Genomic DNA, 12,161 nt, shown 5'->3' with positions numbered 1-12,161 from the left:
TGCAGTTGGTATCTGTACATTACAGTGTCGACTGCATGGAAACTCTGGTATCTTATGCCTGTGTATAAGCAGAGAGCTAGTCCCTTTGGTCAGGGAGAGGATTTTACATTCTGTTGGGACAAATGATGTCTAAGACTCTGTTGTCACTGGGGGTCTGGACTCTTTGGATGCTGAACATCATCCCAGAGTCGTTATCAGTCCTGAACAAGAAGGTTTCCTGTTTACGTTGCAGTAACTTTTCTGACTATGGATCATCGTTCCTCCTGTGACATATTTTTGTAATGCCTCTAATGCATGTGGGACGACTGTCTCAAACTGATCTGCAGTTTTCCTGACAACTCCTCGCTCTCTCTCCTGCTAAGAACTGTAGCCTGTTTCTGTTGGATGTTAAATCTTCCACTACCATATCCATCATTTCCATCTATGGTGACTGCCTGAGCTTTTTTCATCATAATCGCCCCACTTCATGGGTCCAGAATTTGATTACTATTGTCCATTATAATTTCAAAAGTCATTATAGTTTCCATCATTATTATAGTTATTTCATTAAAATTCCACCCTTTATATAATCATCATATACTCATAAAGATATTTTAATAAAATATTTAACAAATTCCCAAATGTCCCATAGCTTTATACATTTAAATAATTTTAAAAAGTTGTTTTTGCAATATCAAAATAAAGTATCTTTTATAAGAGTGAAGTCATAGAGTACAGCTATCATTTTTGAAGACAAAACTAATAACCATAATTTTAGGAGACAAAACAAAAATTTTAGACAATCCACTGTTTCTGAAAATCAATATCAAGTGCATTATTTTGTCGTTACAAAGTTTGACTGCCAGCAAGAAAACTTCTTATATATGAATGCATGAAGGTGCAGCTTTAATACCTCATTAAAGAAACATTTTTCATCCCATTTTTTGTAAGTCTGATTTTCTAGGACAGGAATTGCATAAAAATATTATCCCAATTTAAAAGTGCCTTTAGAGACTTGTTTCCTTGGGTTGGTTCGTGCCATATGTGGTTGCAGAGACCTGTACCACAATTAGGTTACTCCTGTTTGTGGTCCTGATCTGAAGATCGGTATTAGGGTGAACGTTCAATAATCATCGCTGTCTGACTGAGATTGGAGTTCATGTGGTTTGTGGAGTGACTCCTAGACTACAACATTCAGACTCATGATAACCTCTCAGCTTCCCACCTACTAGACCTAATGTAATGGGTCACCATACCTGGATAATTTTAATTTTTTTTATTAGTACACGTTATTTATACATAAAGAGGGGGGTGGGAATTTAGCTCAGTGGTAGAGCAATTGCTTAGCAAGTGCAAGGCCTGGGTTCAGTCCTACGCTCCAGAAAAGAAGAAAAAAAAGACAAAAGAATGGGTTTAACATGACATTTTCATAATATACATAAAGTATTCCTATCATACTTAACCCCATTACCTCGTTATCTCTTTTATCCCCCCTCACCCAAATCCTATTAATCCCTTTCCTCTTCCCAATAGCTCCTCTTTTACTTTCATGTCACTTTTTGGTGAGCCAATGACTTTCATTAGGATTATTTACACCGTAAGTAAGAGTTTGTTTACAGCATCATGAGCACCATGCCATTGGCTTTACCCTGAGGAAGTGTCTCTCCTTTATTAACTGCTATGAGAGGATCAATCCCCTTGGATGGCTGGGACCCCATGAACTAATTATTCCTTCTTCCATTGCAGGGTGTTGATGGGCAATGATCTTGTGCAGATCCTGTGCTGAGAGTTGCAGCTACTGTGAGTTGCATGTAATAGCCACATGATGCCCAGAAATCAGTGTTTCCATTTTCCTACTTTTCTCCTATCATTTTATTTCCCACCCTTCATCTTGAGCCTCAGAGGGACTGCTATAGACACCTTTGTTGTGGTTGGGCATTTACCTGTAAAAGTAACTTTTATTTTCTGGTTGTAATTTGTCAAAACCCAGCTTTGACATTCGGGGTAAACTGAGGAAGGCTGTGTGAAGTGTGGTGTCAGGGGCAGGTCCAGAAGCTAGTAGGTCCCTTTTACTCTCCTGGGGCAAGAGCTTATAGCTTCTGGCAATTGACATTCATTTACTATTCTGGAGCCGGAGTTGATGGCTTCTTGCAATTATCTCTCTCTTCTGACCATTAATTAACTCCTGCTGATAGCAGCAGGGATTAGAAAAGGAAACTTAAGTACTTGGGACTAGCAAGAAACTCTGAACTCTGAACTCTTAACTCTTGAGAGGCTGGCAAGAAAGAAAAGGATAGAGAAAGTCATGCACTCTCTCTCTCTCTCTCTCTCTCTCTCTCACACACACACACACACACAAAATCCGCAAGGGCCTACCACCTGCTTTATCCATTTCACAAGTGCACATACACACACACACACACATATACCTACATATGTATGTATGTACATACATATAAACAGACAGACATATACACATATTGTACATACATACATACATACATACATACATACATACTGACAGACACACAATTTGCCCAATATGGTGAGCTGATGCCTATGAATCATTAGGCTACGTAATAGTGGCAGGAAAGGCATATTAACAGAAAGAAACAATTCTGGGATGAAGTCTCTGGGGTCCACGTAACTGTGATGAGGTCCTTCACAGCCATGCAAAACGGTGGGCCATCTCCAGAGAACATACTAGCTTGCCAAGCCTTTCCTACATAGCTTGTGCCAGTAATTGTTGTCTGGTAGGCTTAATGCTTTGGTCTGCTAACCTAGATCTGGTCCTAGACACTTCTAGCCTCCATACAACTTTATCTAGGCCTATACTGATTTTGGCCTCTGAGATTTGCTGTTCTTTCTGAGCTCTGGGTGGCTGGTCAACTCAGCTGTTCGGGCTCAAAGTCTTCTCCAAGCTGAATAATTCAATTTAGCTTCTCTCAGCTTCCCCTGAATTATTCTGCTTGGCCTCAAACTAACTTTGGCAAGATGCTCTTCTAGATCCTTCTCATTCTCTGGCTTGCTCTGTCTTTACCTGTGTCTACCTTTTTCTCTCTTCAATCTGTCTTTGTAGAACTTTCCCAGTAAAACTACCTGTCTCTTCTTTCTCTCCTTTCTCTCTCTGCATTACTTTATTAAGTAGCTTCCCTTTCCTTTTCCTTTTTGTGAGAGTTGGGCATATTCTATTCTGTCCAATTTTTCTCTGATTCATCACTTTGTTTGCCTCTCAATTAGATGTCACTTTCAAACATGGGTGCTAACTTTACCTTCATTGTTAGGGATTAAAATGAAAGGAGTGAATTTAAAGTGAAAGGAGTGAATTGGCCTAAGCTAGGCTGACTCCATGACAGGCTGCAAACTGGAAGTTCAGGAGACCAGGTCTGAATTTCTACTTCCTAGAACTGGGCAAGTCGGTCACTGGGGCAACCTCAGGCTTATGTCAAAGGGACCCAGTCTCAGCTTGCAAAAGGACAGTTAGCCAAGTTTGTGGCCAAGAGGTCAATACCTACCCTCCTTGGCATGAAGCAACACTATTTAGTCCAGTAGGTTTAAAACAAGACCCTAACTAATCCTAGCATCACCCAGACCTCTAGGGTTAGAACCCACCAATCAAGATATAGATCACCCTACCCCTTCCTAATGTTCTTCTTTTTGGTTTAAAACTGAATCTGTGAATTTAGTTGGGGTCCTTTCATCCCAATGAAATTGGACCCCTGCATGTAGGAATTTGCTCAGTAAATGCTCCTTGCCTTTGCATAGTATTTGACTCTGGGGTATTACTCTTCAGCAATTCACAGACCCTAACAGAAGATGTGTAATGAAGGAGTGTCTGTATTCCAGCCATGAGGATTAAAGGTGTGTGCTAAGGGCTGAGCCACACCATAGCATAATCTTAGGGCTCACAGTGAAATCAAATATCCTGAAACATTCATCAATCAATCAATTTATGTGCCTTGACTGACTTTGAACTCTGTAATCACTGCTGAGCACTGTAAAAAGAAGCTTCTCTGATCCAACTGACAACAGCACTAGTCTGTGGTTATAGTTACATACATGGCAATTTGACAGGCACACCATGTCCACTCAGCCACGTGGCAGCAATAACTTCTCCACTAAACCTATGATCTCCCCAGCCACTCCTGTGGAGTGGGGATTAATTCTAATCAGAAAGCAATTGGCTGACATTAAAAAAATGTTACTTTTGAATCTCATAAATGCATACAATGGAACATCATATTCTATCCCCCATTCTACCTCCATTCCCCCCTCAACATGCCACTCCCAATTTCATGCCTTTTTAAGAGACAAAATCTCCTTAGGTAGTCCTGTTTGACATGGCTTATGTAGAACTGTCTGGCCTGGAACTCACAGAGATCTATCTGCCTCTGCCTTCTGAGTGCTAGATTATATTCATTTGTCACCATGCCTGGCTTCATGCCTATTTTAATTTTGACAAACCACCGAGTCCCCTTAGTGCATGCCTGTATGCACTGGAGAATGGGAAAGCTAAAAGTGGCCATATCTGCAAAAAGAATGACTCTGCATCTCCCAGCAACTACCCCACTGCTCCTTGTCAGAACATGGCCCAAGAATGGATGCCTGTGAGCTCTTTGAGTGCTTTTGAGATGACACCTCCAAGAAATCAAGACCTCAGCTTCTTGAAAAACACAGACCTGTTCTTGAGTTATGCTTTGGTCCCTCCCAGGTGCAGTGGGTAGGAGTGAGTTTCCTTCAGATTATTTATTTATTACAACTGGCTATTGTTATTTGTTTATATACCTGTCTGGAAAAGCCCGTTTTTGCCATGTATGGCTTACGTTTGGGATTGGACACCTTTCTCATGTGACTTCTTTTAACACACAGTATGTATTTTCTGACACTCTGAATAAAGTTGGCTATTGGATAAGACTTTCATCTGTCTCATTTATTGGTTCCATTCTCCCAGATCCCACCACCTTAAGAGCAGCACACGTCTCAATAAGGGGTGAGACCGAGATAGCATTTACCAAATCTATGCCAGAATTTGAGTTGGCTTCATTGCCTATTTCTTGCAACTTAATCAAGTTATTACTTTTTTATTTTTTGCAAATTGACTTTTCAGGTAGATCTTTCTAAAAAACATATAATTGAGATTTTGACTGAAGTTACACTGGATTTGGAAGGACACTTTGGTAGCAATGGCAACTTACCAAATATAAGCCTTCCAACTCTGTAACAGAATATGTTTTCACTTCTTTGTTTCATCTTTAACATTTTTCTAAAACATTTTTACAAATTTTCAAGGGAAATATTTTAGTGTACAAATGTCTGAACTCCTTAGTTAAATTTACTTGTTAAAATATTTTGTTTTGTTTTGTTTTTGCCCATCTGCCTGGTCCACACGGGGCACAGCTAGCACTGTTTCCCCCATCCCCTGGCTTCATTGCTTTTCCTCCAAGGAAGCCTCCTCACCAATCCCCCTGTCTGCCTTGTCTGCCAGCATTGGTGAGCTGTGCTCTGCATCCCCTAAGCTCCATTAGCAGGCCCACAGCTCTGCCTCCCTTCCGGAGGAGGCCACCGAGACCCTGGGAACATGCAGTTACACCTGGGGCACAGCCAGCAGAGGTGAGCAGCAGGCTGTTTCCTAAGTTCTGCCTGTCTCCATGACGGGTCCTGTCAGCATCAGCAACATCCAGCCAACATCTGAGACAACCAGATGGCTAAAGGCCATCATAAGAACATTATCAACAGGGCTGGAGAGATGGCTCAGCGGTTAAGAGCACTGACTGCTCTTCCAGAGGTCCTGAGTTCAATTCCCAGCAACCACATGGTGGCTCACATCCATCTATAATCAGGTCTGGTGCCCTCTTCTGGCCTGCAGGTGCATACATGCAGGCAGAAAGCTGTATGATGTATACATAATAAATAAATAAATGTTTAAAAAAAAAACTTTAAAAAAAAAAAAGAACATTATCAACAAGAGCCAGGGCAATATGGAATTACCAGAGTCCAGCTGTCTTACTACAGCAAGCTCTGGGTATCCTAACCCAAGTGAAGCAATAGAAGATGACCTTAAATTTCATTTTATAAAGATGATAGGGGCCTTTAAAAAGGAAATGAATAAATCCCTTATAGAAATACAGGGATCAATGAAATATTATATACCCCAGCCCCAGTCATCTCCCCATTACTTCATTATTTTCTAACTTTGCAACTTCCCCCCTGCAAAAGAGAAATCAAAAAACAAAACAAAAAAAATCACAGAAAAATGAAAAAAAAGTGTGTGTGTGTGTGTGGGGAGGGTAAGAAAATAGGAAAATACAACCAAACAGGTAAAGAGCATGAATAAAACTATTCAAGGTCTGAAAATGAAATAGAAGCAATAAAAAAAAAAAAACACACACACACACACACACACAAATTGAGGGAATCCTGGAATTGGAAAACCTAGGGAAGCAAACAAGAACTACAGATGTAAGCATCACCAACAGAATACAGGGGATGGAGGAGAGAATCTCAGATGTAGAAGACAGAATTGAATAAATTGATATATATCAGGCAAAGAAAATGCTAAATCTAAAATGTTCATGACATAAAATATCCAAGAAATCTGGGACACTGAAAATCTAAGAATTTTAGGAATAGAAGATGAAGAGTCCCAGTTCCAAGGCCCAGAAAATACTTTCAACACAAAGACACACATGGTCTATAGTCACTTATACATGGATATTAGCACAGGATAACCATGCTACAATTCAAAGACACGAAGAAGCTAAGAAACAGAGAGGGTACAAGGGAGGAGGCTTGAATCTCACTCAGAAGGGGAAATAAAATAGACACTGGAGGTGGATGGAGGGAGAAAACTGGGTGGAAGAGTGGATAGGGAGGGGAACAGAGGTAGGGATTAGGTGTGGGTAGGGTGTGTGTTGGGGGAGAGAGGGCTGGGAGAGAGAAGGGATATCTGTGTGTGGGACATCTGAAGGACAAACCAGAGACCTGGGATAGGGGAGGTTTCTGGGAGGATAGGAGGGGGACCCTAGCTGAAACTCCTAGCAGCAGGGGATATGGAGAGTGAAGTGGCCACCTCCTGTAGCTAGGCAGGACTTCCAGTGGAAGGAGGGGTACATCAACCCACCCACAAAACTTCAACCCCAAAATTTTCCTGCCTACAAGATATGCAGGGATAAAGGTGGAGCAGAAATTGAGGGAATGGCCAATCAACGACTGACCCAACTTGAGACCCACCCCATGGAAGAAAGCCAACCCCAGACACTAGTAATGATACTCTGCTATGCTTACAGACAGGAGCCTACAGGAGCCTAGCACAACTGTCATTTGAGAGGTTTCATTCAGAAGCTGATGGAATCAGATACTAGGCAGACCTCAGAGTCTTGTGGAAGAGTAAGGGGAAGGATTGAGGGAACCAGAGGGGCCAAGGACACCATAAGAAAACCTATTGAAGCAGCTAAGCTGGGCCCATGTGTGGTCACAAAGAGGGGCCCACCAACTAGAAAGAAGCACGTAAGGGACCTAGGCCCCCTATACATTTGTAGCAAATGTGCAGCTTGGTCTTCCTGTGGGTCCTCTAACAAGTGGAGTGGAGGCTGTCTCTGACTTGGACTCTGTTGCCTGCCTTTGGATCTCGTTCCCCTAGCTGGGCTGCCTTCTCTGGCTTCAGTGGGAGAGGATGCATTTAGTCTTGATGTGACTTGATATGTCGAGGCAAGTTGGTACAGGGTTGGGGGTAGGGTCCTCTTTTCTGAGGAGAAAAGTAGGGGTAAAGGGTAAAGTGTGGGAGACTTGGAGGAGAGGAGCCAGAGGGGCTTCAATTGGTATGAAAAATGAATAAATAAACTAATAGATAAAGAAAATAAAAATAAAAAGTAAGCAAAGGGTGTTTTTTCTTTTTATCACAATTTTAATCATTTAATTTCCTTTTTAGATTGCTTTTCATTGATACAGAAACAACTGATTCTTATGTGTTGATTTCATATGCTGCAACTTTGTTTTCTTTGTATGCTTTGCTATTTTTGTAGAAATCTGAAAATGTGCAAGAAAGCAGCCACCTTCCATTATTAGTTGTTTTGGTTTTATTGCTATGATAGCGGGTCATCTTTCTGCAGTGGTAATATTACCTTTTTCTTTCTAATTCAAATGAATTTTGTTTCTTTATCATGTTTACTTGTTCTAGCAACACTGAATTTCCTTTATTTTGGAATGCCTCAATTTCTCCCTTGTTTCTGAAGAATAGTTTTCCTGATGTAGAATTCTCTATAGACTTTATTATTTGTCTAAATCTGCTATTTTAATCTTTCTGGCCTCCATGGTTTCTATGAAGAAATCTACTGAACATCTTTGCTTTTTTTCCTCCCTGAAATAAGTTTCACTCTATAGCTCAGGCTGGTCTGGAACTTGCCATTTAGAGTAGGTTAACTTTGAACTCGCCCTCAGTCTGGGACTACAGGTATGTACCACCACCCCTCAGCTTCCTCAGACAATCCTATTTAGGATCCCTTGTATGTAATGCATTTAGTTTTGCAAGATTCCTACTTTGCCCTTGTCCTCTGATAGATGATAATGTGTAGTGGGAATCACCTCTTTCAGTTTACTTTACATAGATGTCATTGAAATTCTTTATTTGTAAGGGAATGTCTACCATCATATCTGGGAACTTTTAAGCTATTATTGCCATCTGTAATTCTTCTCTCATTGTCTCTTCATCTTCCAAGATTCCACTGATGTGTAGATCAGTCAACTTGATGGTGACCCCTAAATCTCTTTTTTGTAATTGGATGTTTTTTATTTACATTTCAAATATTATTCCCTTTCTTGTCCATAAGCCCCCATCCCTTCCCACTCCCCCTTCTTCTGTAGGAGTGTTCCCCCTCCCCAACCACTCCTCTTCCTGCCTCCCCGCCCTGACATTCCCCTTAATTTCTGTTTCTTTTAATTCTTTTTGTTTTTCAGACTGAAAAATTCCTGCCTTCAAGTTAAATTAGGCTCTTCCTTCTGTTAGAGCCTACTGTTGAACTGTTACAGTGACTTCTCCACCTCAATTAAATATAGATACTAGAATTTCTATTGCACACATATTTTAGATTTCTCATTCTTGCTTACTTTAGATGATTTAAATGTATCAGTATATTCATCTACCTCTAATCTCTTGTCTTGGATGCCTGCAAGTTAGTAGTGTTCTGTTAGTTTTTGTGATTAGTGTTGACTTTTTCTAGCCAGAGATTGAAGCTACTGCTTTTTTTCTCTCTTATGAGCACTGGGATAGGGAAAAAGAGGTCAGAAACTAAGGCAGACCCTAAGCAAGCTAGAATAGTGTAAATGAAGGCCTCTTTGCATTCTCTGGAATTCCAGGGAGGGAACTGAAAGCTGGCTCATTGTTTCATTTAGAGATTGCAAGGGTATTGGGGGGTGACAGGAAGGATAATAGAACAAAGTAGACATGATGTTCTAATTCTATAATTTAGTATGTATGTTTTCTTATTCATTTGGCATTACATGGTTCTCAAGAACCTTTGACTCTTTTTTTTTGACCTCTTACCAAGTTATTTGTGCTAGTCTATATGGAAGAAGAGGGGACCTGAGGCTTCTTAAGCTGTTGTCATATAAATGTTACTAAAAAATAGTGACTTGTGCAAGGCTATACTGAAGCATATAAAGAAGACAGAACAGGACCCCCTTGGAGGGAATTAGAGGAAGTATTGAAAGAGTTGAAGGAGCTTGCAACCCCATAAGAACAACAATGTCAAACAACCAGAGCTACCAGGGACTAAACCACTACCCAAAGACTATACACAGACTGACCCAAGGCTCCAAATGCATATGTAGCAGAGAATAGCCTTGTTGGGTCACCAGTGGAAGGGGAAGCCCTTGGTCCTGCCAAGGTTGGACCCCCAGTGCAGGGAAATATGGGGGAGCAATAAGGGGGATGGATGGGGAGGGGGAAGGGAAGGGATGGGGGCTTATGGACAGGAAACCGGTAAGGGGAATAACATTTGAAATGTAAGTAAAGAAATATATGTAATAAAAAAATTAAAAAAAAGAAGACAGAGAGATTTGATTCTATTTAATCTTATCCTGGTATTATGATTTAAAAACATTTTTGTGTTTTGGGGTAATTTTAGATGTAGTAAAAAATGGCAAAAATGGTACACAGTTTCCATATCTGCCAATTCCTGCCCTAGTCCTGCAGAGCATCTTAGATCAGAATATAAGTTTGTTATACTTAATGAACTATAATTGGCACATTATTATAGCTAAAGTGTATACTTCGTTCAAATTTCCTTATTTTTTATTTACTATATTTTTATTACTAGGATCAAACCCAGATGCAGCATTCCACTTTATTATTGTTTTCTTCAGCTCTTCTTGACTGAAGTTTCCACTGGTTTTCCTTGCTTTTATGCTCTCAGCAATATTGATGGAGAAGTGCCACTCCCTAGAATCCTGTGGCATATTGTAACGGGCATGCTCTTATTTTGGAATTGTATGTCTTGCCACAGTTCTTTCTCTGAGAAGCTCTAATAGAGAAGGATGATTTCAAGGCCAGCCTGGGCTACATAGTGAAAATCCTCACTCAAAAGCAAATCTTTCAAAATAGAAAAGATTCTGCTATGTTGTATTTGAGCCAGTGACAACCCACTTGGAGAAGTGTATGAATATAGGCATGTTTAACAGAGCAAATAATTAGAGGAAGGGCCATAATCTTTTTGTTTCTTGAATAATAATAGTTTAGCTGATCCTTTGCTATGGACAAGCCTTGTTAACTGCTTGCTAAATGTTTTATCAGGGTACTGGAGACATCTTGCATGTCTACCAAAAGGCGAACTCTTTCCCAGGGAAGACGCTCCTCCTCCCTACAAGCAGGGAAATAGAATACTCCCTCCTTGTCTACAAGGCATGTGTTCTAAGATGTCTAAAGGCATACATAGCATTTAGACACATAAATATATACTCTATCCATGTATATTTTACCTCTGGCAAAGCATAACTTAGATACAGTAAGAAATTAACAATGACATCATATATATATTAGCAGCTTTGGTATATGTTTTTGTTTGTTTTTAACAGTTGGGGGATATCATACTTTTTCTGCAGCCCTCAGGCAGTCGCTGGGCTAGAGTTGCCTTTGGCTTGCCTCACTACTTCCTCTTCCTCTTCCTCTTCCTCTTCCTCTTTCTCTTCCTCCTCCTCCTCTTCTTCTCCTTCTTCTTCTTCCCCCTCCCCTTCCTTCCCCTTCCCTTTTCTTCTTCTTCTTCTTCTTCTTCTTCTTCTTCTTCTTCTTCTTCTTCTTCTTCTTCTTCTTCTTCTTCTTCTTCTTCCTCTTCTTCTCTTTTAATTTTTATTTATTACTTTGCGTCCCACTCACTGCCCTTCCTCCAGGTCACCCCCTCCAACAACCCCCCCCCAGCATGTCAAGTCTCTGCACGGCAAATTGGCTCATTTTTTCACCATAGAACTTTTAATTTTTCTCAACTTTTTGTGAATTTGTGAGGTTCTTTCTCTCTGTGTGAAGTAGTCTATTTTTTCCCTATCCTGACTATTCTCATGAAGTCACTTCTAAGTCCAACATGTTTTCCAGAAGTCCTCTTGTTGACTCTTGTGCTAAAATGTTGGAGACTGATTTGAGTCTTTATGTGGGTGTATACAGCTGTAAATTTTGCTCTGGGCTCTGCTTTTATGCATCTCATCAATTTTGATACATCTTGTTTTGTCTCAAAATACTACATGTGTATGCACAAGTGTGTATGTGTATAGGAGAGAATTTCAGAAGCAGAGAACAGAGGGATGAAGACAGAAGCGGCCAAGAAGAGCCAGAGAGGAACAGACAAGGAAACAGGAAGGGAAAAGATCTTGATTTATTGAAATGAGGCATGAAGGAATATAAATTATTACTGATACTACAGAGAGGAAAACCATAGGACAATATCGTGAACAAATGTAATCTAGCAAATTAGGAGGTCTATATGAAATAGTCAAGTTTCTAGAAATGTATGATCTACCAAAACCTACTCTAAAGAAGTGAGAATCTGGGTTGGGGATTTAGCTCAGTGGTAGAGCGCTTGCCTAGCAAGCGCAAGGCCCTGGGTTCGGTCCCCAGCTCTGAAAAAAAGAAAAAGAAAAAAAAAGTGAGAATCTGAGTAAATCTGTAATAGTAAAGAGAGATAGCGGTGATAAGCACCATC

Source organism: Rattus norvegicus, chromosome X, assembly GCF_021556685.1.
Source record: "Rattus norvegicus strain SHRSP/BbbUtx chromosome X, alternate assembly SHRSP_T2T, whole genome shotgun sequence".
Classification (NCBI taxonomy): Eukaryota; Metazoa; Chordata; class Mammalia; order Rodentia; family Muridae; genus Rattus; species Rattus norvegicus.
Note: the sequence above shows the minus strand (reverse complement) of the source record.